This window comes from Carettochelys insculpta, chromosome 31, assembly GCF_033958435.1.
Source record: "Carettochelys insculpta isolate YL-2023 chromosome 31, ASM3395843v1, whole genome shotgun sequence".
In the NCBI taxonomy this organism is placed as follows: domain Eukaryota; kingdom Metazoa; phylum Chordata; order Testudines; family Carettochelyidae; genus Carettochelys; species Carettochelys insculpta.
The window spans coordinates 9826445-9840438 of NC_134167.1; the positions used below are offsets into that span (position 1 = coordinate 9826445).

At 48.9% G+C, this 13994-nt stretch overlaps 1 protein-coding gene across 3 annotated transcripts in view; it reads right to left on the reverse strand.

Annotated features, from left to right (window-relative positions):
- The window catches only part of RASSF2 (Ras association domain family member 2), a 42041-nt gene extending 34917 nt beyond the window's left edge, over positions 1-7124 (reverse strand). The window contains exon 1 of one of the 3 annotated variants that reach the window (XM_074981812.1): positions 7076-7124. The gene's annotated coding sequence lies outside the window, so the exon portion shown is untranslated. Of the gene's footprint in view, positions 1-389; positions 748-7075 lie in introns of those variants that run through there. The other 2 variants (XM_074981813.1, XM_074981814.1) reach the window with 2 other exon arrangements.
- Between the last annotated feature and the right edge of the window lie 6870 nt (positions 7125-13994).

Consider the following 13994-nt stretch of genomic DNA (forward strand, 5'->3'; position numbering starts at 1 on the left):
TAATTAGCGTGAAACCACACTTTTTCTAACCCCTATTTTAAGAACAGCACACACACACACCCCACAATGTACTGCACATATTAAAGGGGGAGTTATCCAACATTTTGTGATCACACAGTTTAGATATGAGCTACTCAATGTTGGGCTTTTAGATGTTCACCAGAATATTGAAAATAAATCAGGAGGGTTTTGTTTAAAAAACACAAACTTTGCAATTATAGCATGAGGAGCCACAAAGAAGTCCTTTAAGAGCCACATGTGGCTCTGGAGCTACAGGGTGCAGACCCCTGGTCTAGAGGCTACTGAAATCATTAGGTACAGGGAGCTCCAGTAAGACACTCTTGCACTTGCCCATCTCCCTACTCCAGAGGGGTCCGTTAACAGAATACCTGGCTACGTGACTAACATACTCTGCAACACCATCAAAGGCTAGGAACCATCAGGAGAAGTTACCAGCAAACACCATGCAGAGGAAGAGTATGTTACATGGTTAGTCCTCCAAACGTTACAGCGTCCTATGCAGATGGGAAGCGTTTGTGTTCTTCTCTAGGGCTCTTAGACTCCATTGTTGTCTGAAAAAAACAAACATACAGCCTGGTGCTTATGAGGGCTTTTCTCCAGGATGCGAGTTCCCCAAAGGCTATGGAGGTACGCACTGGTGTAAATAGTTGCAAAGAAATAACGGAACCGAAGTTTCTGCCTGGGAAGCCTCATCTAGACATAGGCCTCCATACTTCAAAAAAATACTGAGATTTTTATCTTGAACTACCCAATACAGCAGTGACAATTTGCACCAGCTGGCAAATTTTCCTCTACCCATTTACAGCCCTTAGCAGGGTTTATTGCTGTCTGTCTTAGTACACCCACAGAAAGGCTTTGCAAAATTCTATTTTGATTGCATCATTTTGATGCACAAGAGTTATTTTTAATCATCTCCCCGGCCACTTTTCCTGATTTAAATTCTCATAGTTGTGCAAAACTTTCAGTTTCAGGCTTTTTTTTTTTTTTAAATAAATATAATGAAAGGATTTGCATTGATTTAAATTGTCACAGTTGCAGGAAGTTGGGGAGCAGGGCAGACATTATGGGGCAGCAGCCACAGAGATTCAAAGAGGCAAAGCTTTATAATCAGATCCTTAAATCAAATGCTCCAGAGATCTCAAGCAGTAGGCCTTTCTTGGCTTATCTGTACATGTTTATTATTATCAATGGGTAATGCGGGTAGGTTGTGGTGCTCTAAATTGCAGAGAAGCTTAGTTTTTAAGGTGCCCAAGTTGAAGAGCAAGGTGCTTATTTATCTGCAATGAGACAGGTTCTCTTATGGACGATTTGCCAGAAGGTAAATGTGCTTAGGCTTCTGTAAATAACTTAGGCTCAGTCTTATGATTGAAAAAGAGTTGATGCACAGAGCAAGCTCTCCCTGCCAGAGCAACTTAGAGCTGGTGTAGTAATCTTGCCAGGGCATCTTCCGTTTCTCACACTGAAGATTTGCTTTTGACTGAGCACCAACTTCCTGTTTATCGAGGGGTTGCTAGATCTGAAGCAGCAAGCTGCTTAAGCCTTTTCTGACACCCTCATTTCTGTCATCAACTCTATTTCCTAAGCAAGAAGCAAAGCTGCCAGTCCTTCTTCCCCTTTAGGCTCTGATGTGCAGAATCACGGTTCCTCATGCACGGTTTCTAGAAAGGGGCCTAACACTGACCACCTCACATCCAAGGCAATACCTTTATTTGTCTGGGTGTCGAAGAACATGTCGGTGTCCTATTCGAAATGCTAAATACCAGAGCTCACAATGCAAACATGAGATTTTTCACATACTACCTCACTCTGCCCCAAAGCAGCTCAATACATTAAAAAAAAAGATCAATAACTGACAAGCACAACAGTCAAGAGGTACAGCAAAAAGGCTCTTGCTTACAATCACTGTCTCACCCCATGGCTTACGAACTGAAGTGGCCCTGAGGAACGTTAAGTCTTCTTGCTGCACAAACCCATAGTAACTACAGTGGCACTCGGGGAGTTTAAAACAAAAGCAGTAGGAATGAGTGCAGCTGTGGTGGTCTCATGGGGAGATGACTGGTCAGGAGGAAATCAGATGATTTTCTATCTTATCAAGATTTTAGCAGCACAGACGCTTAAGGAAGAAACCCTGATAGTCAAGAAGTCACTCCCTCTGCCAGTTAGGGATGGTAACCAATAAAATGTCCTCACTAGTTAACTCTGGCAGCAGCCAGCCACACCAGGCCTGAGTAGCTATGGTCACTGCGAAGCCAGCAGGCTGGGGAGGAAGGAACAGTGGTGGGGCTTGGCCGTGGGCCCTCGGTTAAAATGATTAACTGGTTAAGTGCTAGTGTTTGAACGGTTTATGCTTTTACATCTCTGCCAGTGAAGAACACAGCCTTTCCCCCACTCACCTCTGTTCTATTCTAGCACCAAAAGGCTCATCTTAAGAATGCCCCTCTCTTTATGTTATATAAGTACCACAGGAAGAGCTCACACTCTAAGATTAGAGATGCAGATCAGATGTTAAACTTGACTTTAGCCACAGCAGCCAAAAAGAACCCTCTGCAAAGCCCTGAGCATGATTTTCACCCCCCGCCCAAGTCATCACTTTACTCTTGCTGTCATCCGGCCTTTGGACTCCGGTCACTGAGGAGCATGGAGTGAAGCAAAGTAACTGAAGTGTGCAAACAACAAGCAGTCCTGTGGCACCTGAGAGACTAACAAATTCATTAGGTTAGGAGCGTGCAAAGGTGAGAAGCATGGGTCACTGTCACACTGCTGCACACAACATGCCCTGACTCAGGGGTATAAAGTAAACCTAAGAGTAGGCACAGAAACTGACAAAGACTGGTGCAACAAGACACACCATGTGTTGAGTTTATTAAAAGGAAGTCGGCGCTGATATTTAAAGCTTTGAGCAGATACGGCTAATGGGAAAGTCCAGCTGATTAAGGACTCACAGAGGCTGTGCCTACCAAGCAATGCATCCAGGTATGACTGCATTACCTACAACAATTGTTATTTTCACAAACGTGGGCTAAACCAGATGCCCAAGATCCAAGGGAATGGGATGGCTGAAAATCAACAAATCTGGGGTGGAATTGGATCTAGTGGTTGGTGCCCATGTCTGAAAGCTTTCCTGGGTTTACAGGACTCTCTCTATTATGATAATCTAATTTAACCTCTCATGCCACAAAAACTGCAGAACGTCTCACAATGATTCCTGCAGTAAGCCCAATAAGTCAGAGCTGAAGCAGAGCATAACTGCATTTCAAGAATCCAAGCAGGAGAATGTAGTGACACCACTAGCTAAGCCATCCTAAGGGATAACCCTCCCAGTGAAAGACATGCATTTTTTGTCTAGTATGAGCTGTACCATCTTCAGCTGCCAGGGATCTATCATCAACTTTGCCAGTGGGTCTGCATGCGACCTTGGGCAAAGTCAGCTGAGCGCACCGTGCCTTAGTTTACCTAACCATTAAAAATGGCTTGCATGTCATTACTGTTTAGCTTAGGATTATGCTAGGAAAATCCCTCATTTTTGTAACATTCTTGGCAAGTTTTAGCAGGGGACAGCACAGAAATGTGAATTCTGTGAGGTTTCCTGAATCAGTGAGAAACCTCAATGCCTCCTGCATACAGAGAACGTTGTGAAGATCAGCGTTTAGTAGCCTGGCCAGGCAATATTACCTGTTTCTGAAGTCATTTTCAAGGCCGATTGCACAAAAAAGGCAATTCCCCTAAAAGTATCTTTCGCAAACCATTTTCCCCTGACCCAGACAAACCCACCTACCAAGCTGCATCACCACCAAAACGCCAAGCTACCGGGTTCCTTAGCAGCTGCTTGACATCCCACTGTGCTGGCAAATAGAATGGCATACACCTTGGCAGCCTCTGCAGACCCATCCCAGTATCCTCCCAACACACAGCAATAGGGTGTCCAGAGAGCGCAGCACAGGGCACATATGCTGCAGTAGGTCTCTAGCTGCACCTGCCAAACTGCAGAGCACCTTAAGTGGCCCAATAGTGATGGCACAGGAAAGAAGTGACAGGAAACAGGGTATGACAGCAGGGGGCACTTCTGGGAGTTAGCTGAGAACTTCAGAGAAACCTTAAGCGACGGTTATGGAGAAGTGGATATTTTTTCCTCCCACCATCCATTACTGTAGGATCAGAGACCTTTAAGCCATCAGGTAGCTGGGAAATGGTATATTTGCCCTACTGCTGCAGTTTGCGAAAAATAAGCTTATCTTGCACGTGGTCATCTACGTTTGGGGTGTAGCACCAGCCACGATGCTAACTGATAGGGCCTGATCCCTGAATCAGAGCAATTCCTAGAGGTAGGTATGGTGCACTTTCCCAAATGCAGCTGGCAGCTTTTATTTTAAAGTTCCTATCCCTCAATGACCATGCAGAAAACAAACACAAATGAATGGAAATTGACCTAAGGTTGCACTCCTGAGCCTGGAGACAGCCTGAAACATCAGTAGCCACTGAGGCCGGAAAGCAGGATATTAAGAGTCCGGAAAGAGATGCAAAGTACCATTGGAAGTCCTGGACCAACTTCCTAAAGCTGTTGGGTAGAGGTATGAAAAGGGCTCTCCTGGTAGGGCACCAGTGGGTCTCCAAGCTGGGACATTCAGCACCAGTTCCCACCAATTAAGTGTGCGGAGACAGTCCCTGGGCTCTTGTCTTCTGAGAAGGTCAGGCATGCATGAAGGACGTGTGCACAGTAACTTAGAGTAGAACAATATCATCTCCCGCGAATCTCTAGGTGCCCCATTCGGCAGATATTTCTGTGCTTTGAGCCCAGCCGGAGACGTAGCAATTGCCACCCTACTCCATGGCCCATCACCCGTGAGGACAATTTGCCCAAATGGTTTTAGGCCCATATAATCTACATGGTTGTACAAAGCCCTCTGCAGCCCTCCCCTAAATAAGGCTACTTTGCTCACCAGAACAATTCTCCCATGCCCATGGCATCACTAGCACGGCTTTTGTAAGTACTGCTGACCCACAGGGCAAGTCCTACAATGGGAGCCCAGTATTCCATTTAGTGGGAGCAAGCTAAAGCCACAGTCCTGCTGGAAGCCGGAGACTGTGCCCTGCAAGGCATCTGGAAAGGGGAAAATGGGTCACTCATCATAAAGTCAGGCACTAAAATCCCCTAATAAAGCCCTGGCTCTATTCCCTAGTGGTTTTAGCCTGAAGGGCCCTGCTCTGGCGAAAGCCAGGTAGAAGTTAGAGCAAAGGGTAGGAAAGCCTCCGGGTGAGACTCAGACAGTGAAATGAAGCGAGCTGGGCTGGACGGTGCAAGGCAGTGGGGGTCTACTGACATCTTCCCCCCTCGGTCACTAGTTCAAACCCAGCCCCACTAGTAATAGTTGCTATCAAACAGCTCTTTGTGACCTCCAGGAAATGAGCTGGCGCAGTTCAGGCCAGACTCCTCCCCCAGGCTGCCAGTCCCACTGACACCCATGCGGGCTCTAGGGGCACAGAGTGACCTGCCCTCTCAACCGTCATCAAGGTGCCAGCAGGAAGCTACAATGCAGAGTGTGGGAGACTCCAGCCTACACAGCGACTTTCCCAAGTACTAGAACTGTCTTGGGTGGCAGGGTGGGGCAATGTATTCACACTCAAGGAGGAACGCTTGCTAATTTGAGTGAAGGCCAACCGTGCCCACAGGGTCAGCACGAGGCCTGGGTGTCTCTTATATGGGGCAGATGACCCAAGGAAATCACCCCCCTGTACTTGAACAGGTTCTGAGTTAATAATCTCACCATACAGGTCATTATTCTGAGCCAGGCTATCCTTACTCAATCACAAATAAACATCAAGAGGCTGCGATAAAGCCAAGAGCTTTAAGTGATCAGAAGGGTCCCTTCTGTCTTTACAAAGGCTTCTGAATTGCTTATGACTTTGCATTGTTTCTGTGCCTCATAAAATAAGACTCTCAGACCCACTCAAGTCTCAAAGGTGCAAAATATTTGTTTCTGCGGGGGAGGGGGGGGCAAAGCAGAGGTTTGCTGGGTTTAGGGGCCTTTGGATTGGAACATCTTTTACACACAGCATTTCTGCAAATAAAGAGCCATCCCTAGGTTTTAAAAAGTTCCTGAGCGGCTGCTCTCTTTCCCTTTCACAGATGGCATTTGTGGCTGATTTATTCTTTTCAGAGTGGCAGCGTAGTACTGTTTGGCCAAACAACTGCTGAAATTCACACCAGTTAGGAGGAGTGCCTCCCTGAAAACCTCTAAGTTCTCGCCTCTCTTCCTCCCTTAAGGAAGCTTACACAGTGCACTGGAAACACGAAATACACCGACATCCACACGCTGAATAGCTCCTGATCCACTCCACCTCCAACGTGTTGCACCACCCAGGGACTGGCCCACAAATCAAGCTTTAGAACACAAAGTTTGCACCCCCGAGCAACTTTTGTAAACTTTTCTGGTGTCTACTGAAAACCAGACTCTAGCCCTCCAGAGCCGTTTCTTCCTCTTTCAGCATCCTTAGCCCCTCCCCTGTCTACAAAGCAGAGGCCAAAAGGAACTGGAGCCTGCACATTAAGGCGGGCTGGGGAGAAAGGGTTACCCAACCACCCAATTATGCCGATGAAGATAAGAGGAGAAGGACCCGGAGATGATGCATCTGGCTCAGAACTCAGATTAAAAACCTAGTGACAATGCTAGAGGAAAGCCCCGCCTTCCTTTGGCTGACTCTGGGCCCCCACTTCTTGCCCAAGCTCGGAGGAGCACCCCCAGCCTCTCGCTCCTCTAATACCTAGGACACCTCCCAGCCAGGAGCAGAACTCAGGCGGCTGCCAGCCGGCTGCGCCCGGCGCTGCACACGGAGCCGCCTCGGGCAGTCCAGGGGCACCAGGCCAGGTGGGGGCTCGTGGGGGCGGGGGCAGCAAACTTTACAGGCTGCTGCAGCCCGTGAAAAGGGAGCGGGGGCCCCTGCCAAGGAGGAGACACACCCCACCCCGGCTTTGTTACCCAGCTCCCCCCGCCCTCCAAAAACCAGGCACCCCCGCCCGGGCGCCCCCCCACACCCAAGCCAAGCGAGCGGCGCTTACCTTGCGCCGGGGCGCTCCAGCGCCGCCCGCTCCGGCCCCGCGCCCGTCCTCCTCCGGCCCCCGCTGCTCCCTACGCCCCCTCGGCTGATCGGAGCCCCCCGCACCAATCGCCGCTGCTCCGCCGCCGCCTGCCGCCGCCTCATTGGTGTCCCGGCTCCCCCCGCCCCGCTCCGGGCCCGCCCAGACAATGCGCAGCTGGAGAGCCACTGTCATCAGACTCGGGAGGAGGTGGCCGGCTGGAGAGCCTACCCCGGCGGCAGAGGAAGGCTGGGATTGCAACGCGTGGGGGGCTGCCAAAGCCAACCCCCAGGGATTGGGGCTCTGTTTTTTTGCGGGGGGGGGTATTAGCTGGGTTGTGGGGTGTGAAAGAGAAAACTTTTGTGGTAGGTGTTGGCAGGCGGCAGTTTTCCCCTCCAATGGTGTGCGGAATAAATTCTGTGATGTGCACCACCTGGGGAAGCGCACAACCCATCTGGGGGGCGCTCTGCTAACCCTGAACGCTGCCTAGGCCTACAGCTTGCCGGGAAGGTCAGCAAACGGCAAGTTGGGAGCCAGGCATCTGGCTGCTCATGGGGCTTCTGGGCCACAATTCTCCTGGGGCTGGAGGACGTTTCTCACAGCTGTTCCCTGTAAACTGAGTGCTTGGGTGGTCGCCCATGAGCGAATGTGCCACCCAGCTGGTCTGCCACAGGAGGCAGCATGTGTTTCTAGTGCTGGGGCACACTCACTAGTGTCTTGGTGCATGTAATAAAATTTATTCGACCCAATGGCTGGAAAAGATTAGCAGGAACACTGTTTCTCACCACCATGGCCCCCCAGTCAAACACAGTGCTGCGTCTGCAGTGAGACAGCGTTATCACTACCTGGTGTTTGACACATGGGTGGCCTAAGCGGGCAAGAGTCCTAATCCATTTGGAAAGCATAGGCAGACCCAAGAACCCATCCACAGGTACATCCAGGACCCCAGCTGTTTCAGCCGTCAGTCCTGCTCATTCACCAGGGCTGACCTGGCTGCTCGAGGGAGAGGGAGAAAACTTTCAGGTGGAGCCAGGGCAAAGCTGAAAGGGGATTGGAAACTCAAGGCAGCCTGGAGTCAATACAGATGTTACACAACAGTGCTCCATGGCTCTGCTCTGTGCACTCCCCGGGCCTGGCATCAGCCCAGCCCAGCCCAGCTCAGCTCCACACTCCAGACTGCGAAGAGCGGCGCTGGCTGGCTCTGCACTGGGTTGTCGGGCCCGGGAGCTGACAAGCCTGAATCGGGATGCAGAGCTGCGAGCACAGTCCCCTGGCATGGCCATTCTTTGGGTCAGTCTCAGCGTGCAGCAAAAGAGCTGCCAGGGAGTAAATAAGAGTATTTTCACAGGCTCTCGTGTGGCCTCCGGCTTCCTGTGAGGAGAGCGGTTACGGCCCCACTCTGCAGTGGGTACCTCAGGAAACTAATGATACAGCACTCTTCGGTAGTAGCATGGAGTGCATTGAGGGTTCATTCTCCTCATCTAGACTGAGGTTGGATATTAAGAAAAATTTCTGTCAGGCTAGTAAACAGGCCCCTCCCCACGGCAACCCCACCTCTTCCCCAATTCTCACCCCCACTCTGTCCCTGCCCCCCTACTCTGTCTTTGCTCCCACCCCTACTCTTCCCACCCCATTCCACCCCTTCCATAAGCCCCACCCCTATTCTGTCCCCACCCCACCTCTTCTCCAGTCCTTGCCCTGCCTCTTCGCACCCCACTTGCTCTCCACCCCTTTCCCCAGCCCTGCCTCTGCTCTACCCCTGCGCTGACTCTTCCCACCTCACCCCACCTCTTCCTGCCCCTGCTCCATCTCCTTCTCACTCCCACTGCACCCTTTGCCCCAGCCCTGTGAGACAGCCTAGGGGACTAGTGTGGGGCCTGGTACAGCACTCACTGCAGCAGCAGGAAGTGGAGTGACCTGGCCTTGCCTGATCCACTCCTATAGCTCCTAGCTGGGTCAGTCTGGGAAGCACAGCAGGCTGGGGCCAGGTTGCTCAGTTTCCTGCTGCCATGGCTAGTGCACGGGTGGGTCTGATTCCTGCTGCTGGCTCCAGGCCACCATGCCCACCCCCCAAGCATGGGTTTGGGGCAGCTGCTCTGAATCCCACGTGACTGGAGGGTTTTGAGACCAGGATTGACTAACACCCCTGATGGTCTGGGTTTGCTTGGTCCTGCCTCAGTGCAGGGGACTGGATGCAACGACCTTCCAAAGTCCCTTCCAGCCCAACCTTTCCACATGCTTTTACAGGGCTGATTTTCAGCAAAACAACTATCTGAGTACCTGTGAGATATCAAAGCTAAAGCATTTAAAGACTAACAACATAATTTATTAGGTGATGAGCTTTTGTGGGACAGCCCCACTACTTCAGATCTGGAGCTAGTGCTGTACTGGAAAGAAGTGGGTCTTCCCCACAAAAGCTCATCACCTAATAAATTATGTTGTTAGTCTTTAAATGCTACAGGGCTGCCATCCTGTTTTGTTAAGATACAGGCTAACACAACTACCTCTCTGTTACTATTCTTCTGAGATATCAAGTATTACAAAGGAACTGCATCTCTCTTGCCCTCACCCATGCCTTTGTCTGCCTTTCCTATTACTATTGGTCTTCTTCAGCCTCTTTTTAAAGAAACTAACCCCGAAACAAACTCACTTTTTTTAGAGGCATCTGTATGGTTTACCCAAATGAACAGATGTTCATGAAGAAATGCAAATATCCTTTTTTTCCAATCTCATATAGAAAACTATGAACAACTGAAGGTAAATGTGGAAAAATTAAAATCAGTGAGAGTGCTAACCATTCTGGCGTGGAGAAATGACAAGGACATATTACTTATATTACCATATCACTGAGAGGACACAACCGAGCTCAGGGCCCCACTGTGCTGGAATATGGACATAGACATAACAAGAGGGAGCTTAGAACAAACAGTCACTTTGTGAAAGAAACTGTATGATTGGTTTGCCTGTCGTAGCAGGGAATCTGGACTCGAAGGTTTAGGAATCCTGTTTCAGTCCTACATCCCAAAGACTCTCAGATTCTATTCCCAGCTCCATGCTAACCTGGACAAGTCACTTAGGCCAAAACTTCTAGACCCTTGTGAGGTACTCAACATCTGGGCAGATCAGGCCACTTAAGGTATGTTTACGCCACACCTGTGGTTTTTAACTGGTGTGCCACAACACAATTGGTGTGCTGTGAGAACTGTCCAAATGTGCTGTGAGTTTTTTGTCAGTTTCCCCTTGCTGCAGATCTTTGCAGAGCTGAGGAAACTAAAGACATTGTACTAACTGGGGCTCAAGCAGCAAGGCTGCCTCAGTCCCAGCTGTTGTGGGGTTGGTCAATTTCCTCCCCCCTGCCACCACCAAGGTGGCTCTTTGCAGAGCCACCATGAGGGGAAATGCCAAACCTGAAGGAGCCTGTTCCTGCAGGGAAGCAGCTGAAATGCTGCTTCCTGGCCTGAAGGGAAGCCTCCCCCCCTCCCTGCTGTGGCAAGGGGAAAGGAAGGGAGGGCTGGAGACTGTTGGAACTCAGATGCAGTTTAAATGCTGCCTCCCCTCTCCAATGGGCTGGCAGAGAGGGGGTGACGTTTGTGAGCAATCAATGTGGCTGAAAAAAATGGGTGTGCTGTGGAAACATCTCATTGAAGTGTGACGTGTTGCCATTATGTTTGGGAACCACTGATCTATACACCAAGCCTGGGCTCTTACTCAGGTTTGAGCCCAAACCCCAACAACTCGGGTCAGTAAGCACTCAGGGCACAGGACCCTTGAAGAGGAGTGGGTCAGAGCTCTAATCCAGCTACAACTCAGGTCCAAGCTGTATCGTTTGCTGTGTGGGTGCAGCTCTAGCCATGGACCAACTCAGCAGGTCTCTGTAGTGCATGTGTTGGCACAGCAGGAAACCCAGAGCCAGCAATTTCAAACCAGGTTTACAATTGTGTGGCCAGTCAAGTGCAGGCTTGGAAACACCAAGTCAACTAGCCCAGATCTCAAAGTCAGGTTTTGTTTGCAACATAGATTTACCATGATATGGCAAAATCTGGGCATCGGGGCGTAATCTTGGGCACTCCCTGTTTGAAAATTTCAGTGCTACTCTCTGCCTCTGTTTTGGCCCATGTTATCAGGATGATTAATAATAAATAATAGTAAACAATAAACAATAATAATAATAATAATAAACCATAGAAGGGTTTACATTACCTTAATATTTGCAATACTCTGTCAGATGAAAGCTGTTATATAAGAACAAAGTATCAAAGCTCAATAATATATTCAACATCAGCCATCTCAGATACCTAACTACTTGGAAATTAACTCGGGCCTGTTCTCCTGCAGGGCTGATGTCTCAATATGTTATGGTCAATGCTATGGAGGAAACTAAAATAGTCCCCGATGCTGTATTTGGTCATTAAGGTTCTAGTGTTACTTCTAAATATGGACAGAAAAGCTGATTAAAGGGGTGTGAACAGTTTAAGCTGATATCAGGCTGTTTCACTCTGAATAGTTTCTCTTGCATTTTTCAGCTTTGGAAGCTGAGGGCAAAACCAAAACACACTCACAAATCAGCAGTCACTGGACAAATGTCAGCAAAGTTGTGTTCAGATGCTGACATTTGTTTGCTATCTATCAGCTGTAGAAATATATCGCAGGGATGGGGGAGAAGGTGCTAAAATATACAACAGTGCCTCTGCTTACACCTACAGGAGATGGTTTTGGTTTCTTAGCAATTCTCTTCTTACACTCAGGGTTTGTCTACGTGGGGAAATGTACCAGCAGAACCATACCAGTAAAATACTGGGAGGAGGGTTGATTAAAATACCAAATAAAGATAGATCTACAGCAGATCTCCAAGCAAATCCCTTTAATCCTGGTATTAAACAGAGAATCTTCTGTGAGGATGTCAAATATTTCTTTTTTAATCCCTAGCAGGGAGAATTTGACACTCCATTCTAACCACAGAGGAGTACAGGTTCTGTTTCAGGCCTTGTTATTGACTCATGGTATGGTTTTATCCAAGTCACTTAGCTTTCCTCTTCCTCATTTGTGAAATGGGGCTAATGATTCCTGCTCCTTTGTAAAGCACTTTGCACTTCGTGAATACAGTTTTTATCCCAAAACTTTTCATAGAAAATTGGAAAGAGCTAGTAAGATTCTTAACATTTTTAAACCAGCCCTTTACTTGGATGAAACTTTTGTTTGATCTGAAAAGTATGGATTTTTGTTATTACGCAGAAAGAAAAAGAAAACCCATACAATTTTCATAAACAAGTTTCAGGATTTTTTAAAAACAATCGCCAAGACTTTGTGTTCTCTGGTCGAGTTGGAGGGTAAAGTTTGGATTAAGTTCTCCCCGGCTCCAGTCAGAAGTTGCTGGTTTGTCAGAATCAAAGTGTTCAGTGGGACTGAATAATGTTTAATGAAATTCTGCTTGGCTTCCTGCCAGCTGACCAACCTGGTTCCTTGGCAGGTCACATGATTGGCCATTGAGAACCTTGGCAGCTCACCTTCTTTGGCGCTCTGGACTCTCTGCTCAGCTGCAGTAACCCAAGAAGACTGCCCTAGAGCCAGGACTCCCAGCAGAGCTGGGAAAAAACAATTCTAGTTCACAGAACCGGGAAATTGTGGGGTTTTGTTCCTAATCAAAACAAATTTTAAACTCCTCTCTGAAACTGAATTACCAGCTCAAGCCCCCAGCATTCGTTATGGGCCAGGGCCCTTCATGCTGAAACAGCTGCTGTTTCAGGAAACCAGGTTACCTCACCACAGGGGTGAAAGAGAGGGGTAGCCTTGGTGCACTGCTCCAGCAGAAGTCAGCCAGGCGCACTGTTGTAGTAATCTGCTGGGATGCAGCTTGCAATGCACTCTCCCAGCCAGGCTCCATCTCGGATGAGCAGCCAGGTTATGTACAGATGCTGGCCAGCAGCCCCTGGGAAAAAGCCAGGGAGTCTCTCACACTACTGCCCCACCACTGACAGCCTATATTTCCCCTTGTGGCCAGTACAGTTACCCAGACCCCAAGTTCCCTTCCCCACGCATGCTCCCGGTCCTAGCCCTGGCTCCTGCACGTCCCCCACAGCCCCAAGCCTCGTGCATGCCCAATCCTGAGTCCCTAGCACCAGCGCTTCCCAAGCCCTGCATTGAGCCTCCAGCACACCCAACCCTCTGCCCCGACTCCTGCACCTGCACACGTACTAATGGGAATGAAACTGCATTAAGAAAATCTGAGTTATTGCTTTAATTACCTATATTTTACATTCTCAGTATTTTACACTACAAAGCCTCTGCACTTTTTTGCTTCTTGTCAGGTGGAATATGGTCATGTGTGGCCTGATGTGATGTAGAAGTATAGTCCTATCGCAACTTTCCCAAGGTGGGTGTGGGTTTGCAATGGGACAGTACTGGTAAGAAATCTGCATTACTTTCACCCCTGCATCACCAGCATCTGCGTACTCACTCAAGTGTTACAGCACTGTGGGGAATGTACCAGGTGCTCTTCCAGCAGCATACACACAGTCTCACTGAATTGGGATACCACTGCCCTGCAACATGTTCTGTACAAACTCCTTCTGCCCTTCCTCTTTGCTGCCCCCATAGTCACAGGCAGGCTACAGACAATAAATGCCCAGCGATGATCTGTTTTGGATACACAGACGTACATTGCAGTGCCTTGTCACAGTGCTCTGTGTGGTTATCCAATGTCATGCACGCCGCATCTAGCCCCTACCAGCAGGGGAAGTTCTCGCCCTGGAAATGGCCATTAAAGGTCTGATTTTTAAATGTGCGTGAGAGCTCCCCTGGCCAACCTCTGACAATCGAACCCCAAATAACTTTCCTATGGTTATTTGGTAAATTAGTGGCAAAATAAGGAAGAGAAAGCAGGCCTCGTGACACCCAGCCCTGA